An 18,800-nucleotide genomic window follows, 5' to 3' on the forward strand; every position below is an offset into this window, starting at 1 on the left:
GTGATTCGCTGCGCCGGCTGGGTCATTCTTCTCTGATCGCGGCTGGGTCTTTCCGACGTCGCGGCTGTTCGTCTTTCCGGCGTCGCATCTGGGTTCTTCGCTTCGTGATTTCCGGCGCCATGGTTCTGGGTCGCGTTTCCTTCCGGCGAGTTTTTGGGTCGCCGAGTTTGAGGGTCGCCGAGTTTGGTTGCCGAAGTGGTGCGATTGGGGAAGTGGCGTCGTTCCGTGTCCTTCCGTCGAGTTTAGGAATCGCCGTTTTCTCCGGCGATTTTGATTTGGCCGACGGTTTCTGAATCGTCGTCTTCTCCAGCGATTTGACTGGGTTTCGCCGGCGATTTTGGCTTCGCCATTCTTCTTCCAATTGATTAAAAAAAAGAAAAAGAAAAAGAAAAAAAAAAAAAAGAAAAGAAAAAATTAACTAATAAAAAAAAACATAACAAAAAAAAAAAAAAATACATAATAAATAATAAAAAAAAACAAAATTAAATAACAGAAAAATAATAATAATAATAATAAAATTTAATAATAAAAAAAATACATAAAAAAAAAATTAATAATAAAAAAATAAATAATCAATTAAATAAAAAAAAATTTAAATAATAATAAAAATAAATAACAACGAAATAAAAAAAAAATAATTAAAAAAAATAACCAATTCAGTAGATTTTTTTGCAGTAGGGTTTTTATTTATTTATTTTTTTATTTATTTTAAATAAATAACAAAATAAATAAAAAAAAAAATTCAAAATAACATTCTATCTTACTAGAGAAGTTAAACTTTACTCATTTTTCATTTTGTAAATTGTATATACATGTTTTTTTCTTTATTTCTTTAAAAAAATAAAAAAACAAAAACACACACACACACACATATATATATATATATCACAAAAAAATAAAATAAAATAAAAAGAATTAAATAAATAGAATTAAAAAATATATATATATATATGTTACCGATATGCTCTTATGGTTGGTTATGCATGTTTTAATCTTTTATAAAGGGTTTCATCTCATATCTCTTTCCATCGTGTTATATATTGTTTTGGATTGTATGCATTGCTTATCCCATGTAATATTTGATTTGAGTTTGCTAGTATGGTTATACAGCTAGGTTTTTGCATCCAAGTTTGGGGGAGATATCTTTCCTACTGGATAATTGCTGGATTTCATAGTATTTGCCATCACGGTATACTCTTTCCATTATTTTTCATTGTTCTCATTGCACATTGAGGACAATGTACAGTTTAAGTTTGGGGGTAAAGTCATCATGATTCATTCTATTTTAAGTTGTGCTTTAAATACATGATGAGATTTGAGATGTGTTTGGCAATGATTTCAAATTTTTGAAGCATAGCACCTTTGGAAAACAAGTTGTTAGGGTCTAATACTTCTTGTTTGCTCTAGGATACCATTTAGGGGTAAATTTTTAATTTTTGATATCATGTTTGCTCTTGTGGTACACATCATCTTGTTGGTTGAAATGCTTTGAGAGTTGATTTTAGAATTCTACACTTAAACTTGCGCACACTAGCATTCAATTTGTAGGGTGCATGCTTAGTTGATTATTATCTTGGTTTATCCCAATTGAGCTAGTATGTTTTGAAAGCTTTCATTCTTGATAAAATGACGTTGTAAAGAAAAGAAATAAAAGCACTCACCAAAAAAAAAAAAAAAACTGCATTCTTTCAACATTTCAACTGATTAAAAAGGAAGGCAAGGAAAGAATGTAAGATGTATGATTAGTTTGAGTTCATAGCCTAGCCATTCCGAGTCATTACGCCCTTAGGAGTGTCTTTACACTTAACGCCCTAAGACCATCTGGTTTGGGAGTCGTTGGCTCAACGCTTATTAAATGGGGTGATTAGAGAGTTTAAGGAATTTGAACATTGCACATGGTCATACATAAAAAAAAAAAAAATGAAATCAATAAAAAAGAATGTTTGATTAAATAACAAGGTTCATTCAATGTCTTGATGTCTGGTACTATATCTGTATGCTAGTTTGAGGGTAAGGCTATGCCATTACTTTGATTTGCTATGATAGCAACACATTTTGATGCCGGTTTACTCAAAAAGGATGATAAAATTGATTCAATTTGCATGATTAACTTGCTTGATGTGTGAAGGATCATTTTTGCTTACATGATGTTGAAATGTTGAGAATAGCTTAGAAATGGCAAAAAATTGCATACTTGAAGTAGTTTACTTTCAACACTTGTTTGATATGTGTCGTTGCTTCTCAAGTAAGAAAGAGCTGTTGATGTTTGTGGGTACCATTTCTGGAAACCCTCACGAGACTTCACTTGTCCACTAGGGGTAACCTAGGGGTTTAAAAGGCTTGTTGCATATGCTAAATGTAACCGTAATCCCTACGAAAACGGTGTTATCCATTTATTGCTTTATTAGTTTGTAGTTATATAGATGTTTATTTCATTTCATAGTGTAGTTTATTGCTAGGGACTAGCAATATCTAAGTTTGGGGGTGTGATAAGTGCTTAAATGTTGCACATTTCAGCACCTAAGTTAGGGTATTTAAGTCCTTGCATCTATCTTACTTGCATATTTTAGTTCTAATTTATGTTTTTATCATTTTCAGGTCAATAAGGTTCAAACGGACTAATTTCGGTTCATTAAAGCCTTTTTGGAGTCAAGCAAAGATAATAAGAAAAAGTTTAGAAAATGGCAAAAAGAGGCCGCAACCCATTGTTCATATAGTGTGCTTATCCTTCAAAAACGGTCAATTTTACCTTTTTTCGGGCCTTTGATGATGTTCCCAACAATCAAGAAGTAGACCGATTAGCCCGGGACCAATATGGAGTTAAACAGGGTTTAAAAGAGATTTCTAACACTGGGGGATCGATCCCCCAGAATGGGGGATCAATCCCCCACTATTGGCAGAAAGGTGCAAAAAAATACCCCTTGGGGATCGATCCCCAGCCCCTGGCAGCATTACGGGATTTAGCTTCTACTTGGTTACGGGATTTTCTTGTTAGGGCTTATTTGGTGAACTATGGGCCTCTAATAATGTGGGTATTAAAGGAAAAACAAAGAACCATTGTAAGGGAGTTTTTATGATTATTTATTTAGTTTTTAGTTTTGGCTGTAAGATATATCGTTCTCTCTGGAAAAAGGAAAAGAAAAGAAAAAGTTTGGGTTTCAAGAAGTTTTACAGACTTTCTGTCTACAATGGAAAGTAGAAGAAGAAGGAGTCAAAAGATGGAGATGGAGCTTGTTGACACCATAATCATCTCCTCCATGAGCTAGTTCTTCACTCAGGGCTTGGATGAGCCCTAAGTTCATGTAACCTAAACTTTTGTATTTCTTTTCTTGGAGAATTAATATGTTGTAATTAAATATATGGCTTTTTGATTTATTTATATATACATGCTTGATTTGACAAATTAGGGCTTGTGTTGATGAATTCTTCCATTGAAATCTCCAAGTTGATTGTATGTCTATATATGATTAATTAGGGATTTTATTCTTCATTAGATGATTATACATTAATTCTTTCATTAATTCTATATGTAATTTGCATGTCTATATGTGATTACTTTAGAATTATATTCTACACTAAATACTTCTTGTAGTTGTGTTTAGTGATGGCCATAGCATGATACTTAGTTGATACAATTGTCAATTAATTTGATGGATAAAGGCTCAATCTTGATGGGTTGTTCTACAAATTAGCTTACTTGTCATTAATTAATTGTAGTAAAGTAGGCAATTTGTGCTTGAATATGTTAATCCATACTTCTAATTACAATTAGTATTATCCTCTTGATTGATGTGTACTCTTATCGGATATATTTGTGAATGTGTATGGTGGGTTATGACGTAGTCTTGAATGCGTTCTACACTTTAGTTTAATTGTCATTAGGTAGACAATTCATTCTTGATGTTGATAATCTATGCTTACAATTGTGATTTGTGATGATAATGTGACCACATCTATGATTACACTAATAAATTCCCCATTAATTGAAAGCATATGGTTAATTACATGAGCTTAGTAGTGAATCCTAACCCTAAGACTCTCTTCATATCTCTTTAATTCTTAGTTTAATTTACTTGCATTGTCATTTCTATTTCCATGCTTTTAATTGAACTCTAGTTTAATCACTTCACCAAAAACCCTTTTTTTTTTTTTTTTTTTTCTCTCTCTCTCTCGTGCAATCTTAGTACCACTAAAATCAAGTTTAATCCCAACACGCGTTCAATCCCTTAGGAACGATCCGTTCTCATTTCATACTTGACGGTATAAGTGTCAAGCGGCTTTTATATAAATTTAAAGTATGATGCCCGTTTGATACCATTTCCAAAACCAAAGTGTTGTGCATTATTTTGTGCACACGCTCGAGTCGCATCAACATTCATTTTCCCTGGATGGTACTATATAGAGAAATGATAGTTTTTCACAAACTCTAACCATCGGCGCTGTCTCATATTCAACTCCCATTGGGTAAACAAATACTGCAAACTCTTGTGATCACTAAATAATCTGAAGGATTCTCCCAATAGATAATGCCTCCAAATACGTAAGGCGAAGACCACACTGCCAACTCCAAATCGTTCATCAGATAATTAAGCTCATGAGGCTTAAGCTTACAAGATCCATACGAAATTGGTCTTTCTTCCTACATCAAAACATACCCAAGACCTTGCAAAGAAGCATATGTGTAAACAAGATACTTTATCCCGTTCTGTGGCGTAAACAGAACTGGTGCAGAATTCAACTTGTTTTTTAGCTCATCAAAAGCTTTCTGCCAGTGTTCATCCCATAAGAACCATACACCTTTCTTAATCAGATGAGTTAGTGGTCCTGCTATCTTCGAGAACCCCTGTATGAACCTACGATAGTATCCTGCTATTCCAAGCAAACTCAGAATCTTCATAGGTGAAGTAGGCTATCCCCACTCTACCACTACAGAAACCTTGGCTGGATCTACTGCTATTCCTCTTTCTGACACCACATGACCTAGAAACTTCACTTCTCGCTACCAAAATTAACATTTCTCAAACTTGACATATAACTGGTGTTCACAAAGCGTCTGTAATACTGTGCGAAGATGTCTAACATGATCATCCTCTATCTTAGAATAGATCAAAATATCATCTATAAAGACAATGACAAACTGATCTAAGTAAGCCCTGAAGACTTTGTTCATTAAATCCATGAAGACTGCTGGTGCGTTAGTCAATCCGAAAGGCATAACATGGAACTCATAAGAACCGTATCTAGTGAGAAATGCTGTCCTAGGAACATCCTACTCCTTAACCCAAAGTTGATGATATCTAGAACATAAATCAATCTTAGAGAAATAAGTAGCTCCCTTCAATTGATCAAAAAGATCATCAATTCTGACCGAAGGGTACTTATTCCGAATAGTAACCTTATTAAACTCCTTGTAATCTATACACAGGCGAAGTGAACCATCCTTCTTCTCTACAAACAAAACTGGTGCTCCCCAGGGCAAAGTACTCATAGGAATAAAACCCTGACTGAACAATTGCTGAATCTAATCCCTCAGCTCTCGCATCTCCACTGGTGTCATCCTGTATGGTTCCTTAGCAATAGGCGTAGTGCCTGGAGCTAAATTAATAACAAAGTCTATCTCTCGACTAGGTGGTAACCCTGGAATCTCTTGAAAAACATTTAGAAATTCCTGTACAATTGGTATGCTATCTAGTGATACTGTAATCTCCTCCTCGGTCGTCTCCTCCTCGGTCGTCTCCTCCACATAGAACAAATAGGTGCTAGAAGCCCCGTTAGAACGTGGCATAGCTACAACATATATATCCTGACCAGGTATAATTAAAATAATAGACCTATCATACCAATTAACTTGGGCATGGTAGTAAGATAACCAATCCATCCCAAGTATCATATCATAAGTGTGCATGTCCAAGACTAGTAGATTGGCTAGAAATCTGAGTCTACCAATATCTAGTGTCACTGGCCCATCACTGTTATGTAAAATGGCAGTATCACCTAAAGGTGTAGAAATACCATGTGGTCTATCGGATACACGCGTCATCATCCCAGATAATGCAACAAATAATTTAGACACGAATGAATGTGTAGCACCCGTATCAAATAAAACACGACCATGTGTATCATGAATAGGAAACATACCCTTAACAGCCTGTGGCACCTAAACATCCTATGGCCTAGGGTGATACACCCTGCCATAATACAACTGCTGCAGTGCCTATCCCTGTGGCTGCGGCGGTGTTGGTAAAGTCGGGAAGGTCTGTCCCTGAATGCGCAGAATCTGTGGAGCGGGTAAAGGTAATGGTGCCCTCTGTCCCTGCTGCACATGCTGACCCTGTCCTACTCTAGAACACTACCTGGAAGTGTGTCTAAGCTCTTCACAAGTATAACAAGTACCCTTAAAAGTACCAAATGGCCTCCTCTACTGGTTAGCCTATGGCTGATCCCATTCTGCCTGTGGTCCCCCATTCTACTGCCTCTTAATAGGTGCCCCATCTCTGTGAGCATCTGAACCACCCTTGTGCTTCTTCCAAGACTACTGTCCCTGGAATCTGCCCTTATCATTAGGTCGGTGCCCATTGCCATTTCCTTTCTCAACTGACTGATTAACAGAGTCTCTGCCACCCCGCTTCTCACCCCTAGCCCGTTTGAAGTCTACGGTCAACTGATACTGTTGTAGAGCAACGTTTACCACCTGAGCATAAGTAGTGTAAGCTGGAGTGCCTGTAATAGATCGCTTAATAGACCACATAAGCCCTTTAATGAAGCTATTACGTTTCTTCTCCTTAGTATCCACCTCATCTGGAGCAAATAGAGATAAGCGTGTGAACTGCTACTCATACTCTGCCACTGTCACGTTCCCCTGCTCTAGATTAAGGAACTTTGTCTTCATAGCTGCCTGACTGCATATGGAAAGTATTTCTCATCGAAGCGAGCACTGAACTGATCATAGGTCAATGAAATCCTCTCATCTGCGGTGGTAACGGACTCCCACCAATAGAGTGCATCTCCGACAAGCATGAAGGTAGCAAGCATCTACTTTTGAACCTCTATGCATTTAACCATGTGAAGATGTCGCTCGATGTCCGTCTTCTACTGGTGAGCTACTTTCGCATTGGTGGAGCCTGAGATTCAGGTGGGCTCCCCTTTGTGAAAGAACTCCTAGCCTTTTCCCAAGAATCAATCTGAACTATTGGTGCTGGTATAGGTGCCTGCTGAACCTGTGTTTGATTACGAAGTGCAGCTGCGATACCCGCTTCTATAGCCCAAGCAATGAGTTCATTGAGATGAGGAGGATATTCTGGATCTCTTCCTTGATCCTGAGTGTGCTGAACTTCCTCCTACTCTACATGCAACTGACCACCATTGTCCTAAAACCCAGGCAATTGCTGTTCTTCCTCCATTAGCTGATGCTGTAGGAGATCTTGCTGCCTACATGCCGTTTCCCTGCGCTGCCTATTTCTCTGATTGTTCTATCTGGTTCTAATGTTAACCATTCTGTTAACATAGAAAGACAGACATCAGTACGATTTTAAACGAACCGTAAAGGAATACAACGAATACTAAACTTAAGCTCTAAATAAGAGAATACGCTACGCGGAAGTCTTATTACGAGATAACCATAGAGTCACTAAACCTGGAGTACTCTGATACCAACTGTGATACCCCTCAATTCTAGAGCCATAGGTGATCAAGTCCGAGCACAGAATACAAGGGATATCAAACAATTAATATTTAAACAAGCATTTGAATACAAAAATAATAAAGAAATAAATAAATACTAAGCTGAAGGGAACTAAATAATAAATTCGTATTTAAAAATTCTCAAATAAATAATAATTTAAATCCCATAACAAAATCCTCCAATCATCTGATACCAGTAATTACCTAAACTATAACTAGGGAATCCATACTGTGGACCCCTAATAATATCCTAACTAAAATAACTGAACTGAAATAAATCCAATAACTAAAACATGAAGAAGAGTCCTACGTAGAGTAGAAAGAGTGAATGACTATCTCTGCTTGGCACGAACAATCTCTAAGACTGGAACTGACGAACACCTGAAAAATAAAGGTGAATCAGGCCCACAAACTAGTTATAATCTACTACATCCCAAATAGAGACCCGATACACATACACATCATAATTAATTCAACAATAATTAAATAATCCATATATAGATATATACACACTAAAGGAACCTCATTAGACTATAGAGTTGTCTCAACCTGAATAGTAGGCAACATGCAAAATGCCATATAGTGGGCATGAGTACCTAGACCTACCTGGGTACACAACTACACTATATCTAACTACACATCCCTGGCAATATATGCACCCTAACCACTGATCCTAAGACTCAAGCTCATATCATAGCGTATAATTATATATGTAAAATCCGTCCTATCCAACCATCAAAATAAACTATCCAAATATTATTTTAATAATATGTCATCCAACTATTCCATTGACCTGACAGGAAAATAAGTAGGACTTAACTTTATTAGTTAATCAATTCCCTTATATACCTATATCCCATAATGGTGCATTAATCCACAATGTAACCACATAAAGGTTTCCATATCTATATAAAGATGCAAACAACATCTACATCTAATAATCCACACAAATGTGATATAAAACATATATACATTATTTACATTTAATTGAGCAAAAAACAATTCTAGGTATCATGCAATTAATTTACCTTATAAGAAATTAATATGCATCTCAATTAATTATACTCCTCCACAGCTTGATTAAATTCATTTAAATCCAAATAATTGATTTAAATAATTTAACCCAACCCTATTTAATTAATTTAACCTTTTAAATTAAATTTCATACTTAGCAAGAGTGCTTTAAATCATGCAACCCAATTCTTAATGAATCTATTTAAATTAAATAAATATTTAATACAGATCTATCAATTAAAAACAACAAATATCAGTTTAATATCACAGCATTAATCAAACTAACATTTAAAAATATTTAATGCATAACCAATTATTATTATTATTATTATTATTATTATTATTATTATTATTATGTAGACCGGATTCATTCCTACCTACCTAACCATAACAGTTTGTTATATGTTTACCTTTTCCTTCCCCGTGTGGCGTGTATGCCTTAGGAATAAAACAAAATTTAAATTAGAAATAACAAACTGATGCATGAAATAAGGCCTTTGACTTTTTTTTCTTCTTCCTTCCTCGTTCGGCATGTCTTTATGAAGAAACAAAAAATCTTGATTTCATATACTTTAGGCACAAAACTGATATGCATGAGTCAGTTTATGCTTTATGCATAAAACTGATTCATTACTCTTCCTCGTTTCGTATGCATTCCTTAAGCATAAAAAATTTTGATTTCATATTTATATATACACAATACTGACACATGGGAGCATTAATTCAAGTAAAAATAAAAAAAAATAAATTAAAAACCAAGGCCACCAACAATGGCTATTTCGGCATAAAAGAATAATTAAAATTCATTATTAAAACATGAACTGAAATTTCTAAATTAATTCATGTAATTTGATCTAATTAATTTATTCAAAGAACCTATAATTAATCTAGCATGCATAAGGTACGAATCAAAGGAGAAGAGAAGAATTAAAATTTGCCTTTATGGATTTGATAAAACCCTAAACTCCTTCTTCTTCTTTCTCTTCCTTCTTCTTCCTTCTTTTTCTCTCTAAAATATACTACGTGATTATTTTCTAACCCCTTTTACAACCCTATGGTTATATATTTATAGGCAAATAAAATAACCCTAATCCTTTTCCCAATCCAAGTATAATTAAAAGAAAAAGAAAAAGAAAATATAAAAGTTAACTAAATATAAAATATTTAAAAGGTAACTAAAATATGTTACCATAATATTAACTAATAAATTACTTTCCTTATATATATATATATATATATCTATATATACATATGTACAACTATCCGTGGGTAACTATCTGTACCCATTTAACCTCCTATCAAACTAGTCTATGGGACCTAATTAGTTGATCTACTACTACTATCCATATCCAATTCTTTTAAAAATAAAAAATATATAAAAATAAAAATAAAATAAAAATAAAATAATTAAATTCTTAAACAAACACACATCATCACCAACAATTTAATTTAAACAAAGAAATCAAATACACATAATTTTAGCACACAATTTAATTTAAACAAATAATTCAATTAACACATAAACAATTAAATCAATTAAACAAGTAAATAATTAGTCAATAAATCAAATAAACAATCAAAAATGCAATTAAAGCAATTAACTAATTACCGAGACTATCCTTTTAAAATTAAGGATATTACAATCACCCTTCCACTTCTCAAAGTAGTCACCACATTAACTTGCTCAAGTGAAGGATCTTTCATTTGGGAAGTTGTCTCCACTGCGAATTGTTGCTTAGGTGCAGGATTAAGAGGCATTTTTCCTTTTTCCCTTGCATTTAATTTGCTAGCTATTTGCCCTATTTAGGTTTCTAGCTTGGCAATTGATTGTGAGTGAGAATGAAGCAATTGAGTATTAGCCTCCAATGTACCTAAAGCCATTAGAACTTTTTCCTCAAAAGCGAGACTTCTAGGTTTACTTTGAGAATAAGATGATTGGTTGGGACCTTGAGAATTTGAAAATTGATTCACATTGGTAGCTTGATAAGACGGACAATAGCTTTGAGAATTTTGGCCTTACAAGTGGGGTGGAATGTACTTTCCTTGAAAACTACCTTGAGGAGGATTTGAACCTTCCCCTTGGCTTTTCCAAGAGAAATTGGGGTGATTTCTCCACATTGGATTATAATGATTGCCATAAGGATTATTCCCTTGATTAACAAATGCGGCATTGGCTTGTTCATGATTCTCATTATGCACATGTCTATGAGGACAATTGGAAGTAATATGTTGCACACTTGAACATGTCATGCAACACTCATTAGAATGATGATGATGGGGGGAAGAAGACACTTAATAAGCTGAATTTTGATTGATCAAAAATGGATTAAACCTTTGAGTTAAAGACTTTACCTCAACAACTATGTCACTAGAATTCTCCACTTGATATAAGCTAGAAATTTTCTTCCCTCATACATTTGCATTCCTACCATTTCTAGAGGATAATGAACGATGCATTGAATTTTCACTCATGCTTTAATACAATTTCCACATATCATCCTTATGTTTATCCAAATAAGACCCTCTTATTGAAGCATCAACCATGCATTTATGGGTATCCGACAAACTTTCATAATAATGTTGGACAATTTGACACTTAGGAATGTTGTGATGTGGACATTTCCTAAGTAAGTCATTCAATCGTTTATATGCCTCATGTAACATCTCCCCACCCCCTTATGAAAACTCACGAATAGAAGTGCGCATGACACTGGTTTTGGAAACGGGATAGTACTTCCTCAAAAACTCTTGTAGCATTTTCGCCCAAGAAGTTATGGAAAGAGGTCCCAAATTATTAAGCCAATATTTTGCTTTGTCTTTTAGGGTAAATGGGGAGAGTTTAAGTCTTAATACCTCTTCCGGCATGTCCGTGTAACATATAGTGGAACAAACTTTTAAAAAGTCATCCAAATGCTTATATGGTTCCTTATTAGTTAGCCCAAAATAGTTTGGGAGCATTTGGATAGTTTGTGGCTTAATTTCATAGTGATGTGCTCTAAATGGAGGAAGACAAATGCATGTGGGTGCATTATATTCATTAGTTACATAGTGATCTTTTAAAGCAATGGGAAGATTTGCAATTGGTTGCCCTACGTGAGCTCCATTATTAGCTTGGACAATGGGTGATAGAGGTGGCACAAAAAGTGGTATTGGAATTCCTAATGGAACACTGCCCTGAGGTTGAGGAGCAAGAAGTCTAAGTATACCTAGAGGAATGTGCATATTATCATATTGTTGCACATTGGGATGGAACATGCCTTGTTGGCCTACATGACCAAAGTCTTCAACATGGTCGTCCATTGATACAATGGATTCACTCGAATTACCCCTACCCCTTGGATTATGCATAATTGACTCGAGATTAAGATTCAAAGGAAGAAGAAGAGGATTTAAAGACTTACGACCATGCATGCACAATGCAAGTCAACACAAACAATAAACACAACACTTCTCCTCCACAACACAAATCAATTAACAATACTCCTCCACATACATTGTTCCTATACTCCCATGCTTTTCAACAATGCAAAAATTAAATTAGCCTCCACACGAGCCAATGATTAATTGAGCAAGAGGAGTTTAGAAACACTCACAAAGGTCCTTAAGCAACTTTAAGAATTTTTAAGCATTTTTGCTTGCTTTTGTGCCTTGTTTTTTTTTTACTTTTTTTTTTTTTTTTTTTTTTATGCTTGCTTTGAGGCTCCCTTGCTTGCTTCTCTTTGCTCCAAGTACCTAATCAGTTAAAAGTAACAAAGTGAGAAACAAAATAAAAATCAAATAAAAACAAGTATCAAAAGAGTACTAATTCCTATTCAATTCCTAATACGGTGTTGCTAATCCCCGGTAAATGCGCCAAAATTTGACAAGGTGTCGCTTGCATATGCCAAAATATGTGAGTGTGAGAGTGCTTCAAGAAACATTTGAGGTCAAGTTTAAATTTATAAAAACCACTACTACTTACACTACTAACGTAGCACAAAATGAGTAGGGATCGTCCCAAGGGATTTACAAGGTATTACGGAATTGAATTCAAGTTAGTAGGTCGAATGATCAAAGAGAGGTTTAGTTAGTTGAATTAAGCTAATGATTCAATTAAAAACATGTAAATTAAAGTTGAACTAAAATATTAGGGTATAGAGAATGAGAGAGAAGTCTTGGGGCATAGCGTTCATCACTAAGTTTCACCTCACTAAACATTTAGCATTTGTCAATTTAGGGGGATTCCATGTTGTAAAACAAATGTGTGCGCTATTAATTGAAATACTAAGTATGGATGACAAAATAAGCATACATTGTTTAATCAAGCTAGTGAGTAGTACAACCTATCAAATTAAGTCATTGACCATTTAACAAACCCACAATTAATGTACACAAAAATCTAGAGAAATGTACTACTTGCACTCATAAGCATGGATTATCAAACAGCAAGTATGGCTTGTCTACCTATCTAGGAATTTAAAACAACTACACTACAATTATACTAATGACAAGGAAGTTAAACTAATTAAGCTAAGGAGGTAGCACAATCCATCAAGAAATAAGTATAATCCATCAAATTAACCACAAGAGTAGCCAATTAAGCACCATGCCTTGACCATCACTAGATCTACAATTCCAACACACATAGACATGCATTAAACTTATAATATCTAGTGTAAGCACATAACCATTCATTCTAACATATATAGACATATGAATCGAATTAAAAGATCAATTGGAAGAATTAATCCATACAAATCAAGTAGAAACTCAAGATTTATATATAATCATAAGTCAAAACATCAATTACAACTAAAATCCCTAAAAATTACAAGATACTAAAGTTTATGAGGCAAGCCTAGGGGCTATCTCTAGCCCCAAGAGAAGGATCTAGCCACTCATGGTTGTTGTCATCCAACCCTCAAGGGCTTTCTTTAATGTAGGCATCATCTTCTTCCTCTTATTTTGGTCTCCAAAAACCTTAATCTAGAGAGAGAAAATTATCTAAGAATTATACTATTTTTAGCTAAAGTTGGGAACAAAAGTTAGAACCCTAACAAAATGGTCCAATTTCATTTAAATACAAGCCTCTTTGAGTAGGCAACAAGTCAGAAAATAGGCATTTCATTGGTTTAATCCCGTAGCTACAAAAGTTGGTGGAGTTTGGGCATGCTCGAGAATAAAATAGCTCACTACCAGCAGGTCTTCGATCGATCGAAGATGGCTTCGATGGATCGAAGTTGACTTGGCATGAAAAATATCTTTTTGGCCTTATTTGGATTGCCGAGCTGGCACCGTCTTCACTTCGATCGATTGAAAGATCTTGTCGATCGATCGAAGACTGTCCAGTGCAGTTTTTCTAACTTTTTTTGGATTTTCTTCTTGACTCCAAAAAGGAGCTAATAGGCTCTTTTTAGCCTGTTTGAATCTTATTAACTTGAAATAGACAGAAACACAAATTAAAACTAAAATGGAATAGTAAAATAGATGAATGGACTACAATACCCTAGCTTAGGTGCTAAAATGTGCAATATTTGAGCACTTATCAGTTCTCCTTTGATTTATATGGTTTAACTTTTCCTATTGATTCTCTATGTTGGTTGCATGTCTATGTATGATTAATTGACGATTATGCTCTACACTAGATACTCTTTGTAATTGTATTTAGTGATGGCTATGTATGATTTTCATTGGATGGATTTGTCAATTAATTTGATGGATTATGCTTAGACTTAATGAGTTGTTCTACACATTATTTTACTTGTTGGGTAGGTAGACAATTCATGCTTGAATTTGATATCCATGGCTTATTATTGCAAATTCCATTATTCTCTTGATTGATGTGTGATACAATTGTCAATTAATTTGGCAGGTTATGGTTTAGTCTTGGTACGTTGTTCTACACCTTAATTCATGCTTGTAGTTAGGTAGACAATTTATAGTACTTGATTTGACAATCCATGCTTATTATTTAAATTAGTATTATCATCTTGTTAATATGTGCTCTTATTAGATACACTTGGTTAATTAGTTTGATGGGTTATGCCTCTATTTTGATTGGTTGCACTACACCCTAGTTTACTTGTTATTAGGTAGACAATTCATACTTGAATTGGATAGTCCCATGCTCATAATTGCAAGTTGTACTAATGACTGTAGCTACATTTTGTTCACAAGAATATTTCCCTTAATTAGTTGAAAGAATATGGTTTGGTGAATGAGCTTAGTGGTGATTCCAACACCCTAAGACCTCTCTTCCTATCATTCAAACCCTAGCTCACTTAGTTTAACTTATTTGCATTTTCATTCAATTACACTTTAGACTAAATCAATCAAACCAAACCCTCTCTTTGCAATCTTGTGAAACACTAGAGTCGAAGTTAGATTCTAACTACGTGTTTAATCCCTGCGGACGATTCCTTACTCGTTATACTTCAATAGTAGAAGTAGTGGTTTTATAAATGTAAATTTCACTTTTTAAAGCTTCCAAAATCACATTCATATTTTGACCTTGTAAAATGACCTCTCACAAAAGTGGTACTGCAAAAGGGCCTGTCAGTGGGGCCTATTTTTGAACTACTCGACCGCTACCCCAGATAAGCTTTTAGGAAAAGCCTTGCACATGAGACGGTCGTTATGGGTATGTATTTCTATCTTCTAGGCGTAATGGGCAAGGTGATGGGTTGGGTCCCCGAATCTATCAAATGGGGTGAAAGTTGGTATCCTGAATTTTTTTGGGATATCCATTCGCTCGATATCGTTAGTGAATGGAGTCTTGACAATCGAAGTGATGAATTCTTTCGCCATCTCCTCTAGGGTCTGAACTCTGAAACCCTTAAACAACTTTCCTACTGCGTCGAGAATCATGGTGGGACTGGGCTCCAACTCGTATATATTCCTCCGGCTTGATTTGGCCTGATCTTCCGTTTGCCTACTCTGGTGTTGTTGTAAAATTTTCAGGATAGAGGCCTTCACCCGAGGATGGATCCCCTCCTGGCAGAGGCTTTCCTCGGGGTCCTCGGGATGCTGCTGATCTATTTGCGGCTTGGTATTCGGGCGAGGTCAACCAGGTTGCCATCAAACAGGCGACATCTGCCTGAAGGACTTGATTCTACTGCCGAAGAAGTTGAAACTATGCTGTACTATCCTAATTGGCCTTTCGTAACGTCTTGAACTTCTAGGTGAAATCTTCTCTCATCTCTTCAGCATAAGTTCCGCATACTGCCGCTGGACTGCGTCAGTTCGGTTGTCATCCCAGAACGGTGTCACATCTATCTGATTATGAAAAGTTATGAGAAGTTTTTTTTCACTTCCCACTAACGATGCCAAAGTGTATATGCAAAAACTCGCTTAACTTGGAAAAGTCAACGTGTTATCGCATAACACTCAAGAACATAAGATTAACAAAGATAAGGAACAAATAATTCAAAGCTGATATTTATGAAGAAAAGCTTGTATCTCTATATCCGATCGAGGTCTTGGTCTCAATTTATAAGAAATTCTGAGTGGTTGAGTCCTTTTAGAACTCGCATTGCTTGCCCCTCAAGAATTTTAATTGCAATACACTTTCCTTATGATAAAGATATACATGATTTAGTTACCTTGGATGGTAATCCTTCTCCTAATAAAATTATTACCAAAGTGGGTTTAGTACCTGTATTCTAGCATGAAATCATTATATTTGGGCCCTCTTAACGGGTCCAGCCCACCAAGCTCTCTAAACCTGCACCAATCTTCATATTGAGGCCCAAGTTGGGAGTTGAATAGTCTTCACATTTCTTAGTGGTCCATCCGTATGCTGATGTGTCAACTTATTATTGGTGTTGAATTATTTTCCCTTCACAGTATTGTATTTGTTGCATTGTCCTGTTATATTTTTGTTTTTCCCCAACATATGTGAACCGTTTCATGCACCCATGTCTAATTTCGATACAGAATTACAATAGTTCTTTCAAGAAATATTAATAATCGAGCTATTTTGTAACTTGAATCCAAAATTAAACTCCAGATCCATTGAAATGAACTTTGGATCAATGCAAATGGAGTCTTGAGGCAAATAAGTAGTCTAGATGATGATGTTGAGGAGCGGAGGAGTCTAGATTACATCAGCTTCTGTTGGGTTGTCCACGAAAGACAACCCAACAGAAGCTGATTTAATCTCCAACAGTGATTAGTCAATGGAGGTGAACTGCTCCAACCAAGTCGGTGCCATATTATATGCAATTTGAGCAATAATGTTGCTCTATGGATGAACGTTGCCTCATGAAGTACATTTTTATATATACAATTAGGAGTATTTCCTTGCATATTAAGCCAAACACAAGAAGACAATACTAGAAACAAGAGTCTTCAATGTCATTAGAATATTAGTCACCAGGTTAACAAATTAGTTTCTTCTACTGAAGCACTGAGCACTGTCTTTAACCAAAGATCTAGTTGATTTGGTTTTTAAAATGCAATATATATATATATATTGGTTGGAATGTTGTCATGTTAATAAAATTTGTCTCATTTCATTGCGGATCATATTCTAATGGTTTTTTTTCATCAATATATTTTTACCCTTTACCCACAACAATATATTATTTAATTTCAATCTGAAAAAGAATAGAAAAAGAAAGTCTGAATCAAGTGACCTATAAATATTTATAAGATAACATTAAGTGAAATTCAAGGGAATATGTCTATTGTCTAGTAAGTTTACTTTATCTATTTGTATAGAATTACTCTCTTAATAAATAAAAAGAAAAGATGTATAATTTAAAGTACTTATTTAAATTGTCGGTGGTAAATTATGTGTTAATTATTATTATGTTTGATTCATGTTAATTGAATCCTCTGGAATTCATCCATAAATTTGTTGTCAATTTCTCATTTCGGAAGGAAGAGATATGTGGGCTCCATGAGAGAGTTTTTCTCTTCCCTCCTTTTCCTCTGCAAAGGAAAAAAACAAGAGACTGCACCTCGATCTCTATATAGAAGGAAAAAGATGCCTCTGATATTCCATCTAGGAAACGAGGGCAACCCTTTCTTTGACAGTCCCACAATGAACCATAAGATATTTTACTTCCCAGATCAGAAAAAATAAAAAATTATATATATATATATATATATAATTTTTTATTTTTTATTTTTTCTGATATATATATAATACTAAGAAAATAAAACTTACCAATGAACATTAGATCAGATGATATGATTTTTGTTCATTGAGTATTCAAGTTTGGATAGGAATAATATTATTAGTGTGGGATAGGAATAATATTGTTAGTGTGGGTTGTTTGTTTGATTTTTCAATAACTAAATAAACTTATATCATTTTTATTAATAAATAATTTAATACAACTTTCGATTCATTTGTTAAAATGAAAAGCTCAAATGGAGAAAGATCTCTTGAGAGAGTTACTCTAATTAGTGTTGCTTAGCATCTTTTAGTCGATTTATTCTGCGTAACATTTTTGCTCAATTTATAAAGAAGGTCAATGTGGTGAATTTCAAAGGGAAAAGTTTGAAAAGAATGTCAACAACTGACCCTGAAATTAAGGTTTTTTACTCTCTTGATAATACATTATATTTAGGGGTTAGGTATTAGGTGGGCAAACAACTTCTTTGGAAATCATAAACTAATCAGAGAATAAATTCTGTCTCTCTCTCTCTAACAGATCGAGTTTAGTACAATATTACATTAATGGAATATAGAAAAGAAAAAAATAAATAAATATGACCCCTGGACAAATAATATATATTAATATGGCTTGTCGAGTTTGTTGAAGACTAATTAACATGTGAAGATTCTTACAGTCGCTAGAAGTCCTTTTCCACATTCTGCTTCTTCTTTGACATGACTTCGACTCCTTTTGTTAATTTTATATCCACACACACAAAAACAACATTAGAGAGAGAGATTTGCGTATCATTTTTTTGAGAGGATATGAGAAGTTGAGCTGATCTCTGCTCTTACCTTCTTTTCTTTTTTTTTTTTTTTTTCTTTTTTTTGCATATTCAGGTATATATCAAATACTATAGAGACAAATGGGAGGATTAATGGTCTAACACGATCACGTCCGCTAAACAATCGAATTTAGTAAAAAATGACAGGAGTAAGATGCAAAGTTAGTGATTATTGA

The sequence above is a fragment of the Cornus florida genome, unplaced genomic scaffold (genome assembly GCF_030987335.1).
Source record: "Cornus florida cultivar Cherokee Brave unplaced genomic scaffold, ASM3098733v1 CherokeeBrave_3.0.0_Hap2_Chr02, whole genome shotgun sequence".
Lineage (NCBI taxonomy): Eukaryota > Viridiplantae > Streptophyta > Magnoliopsida > Cornales > Cornaceae > Cornus > Cornus florida.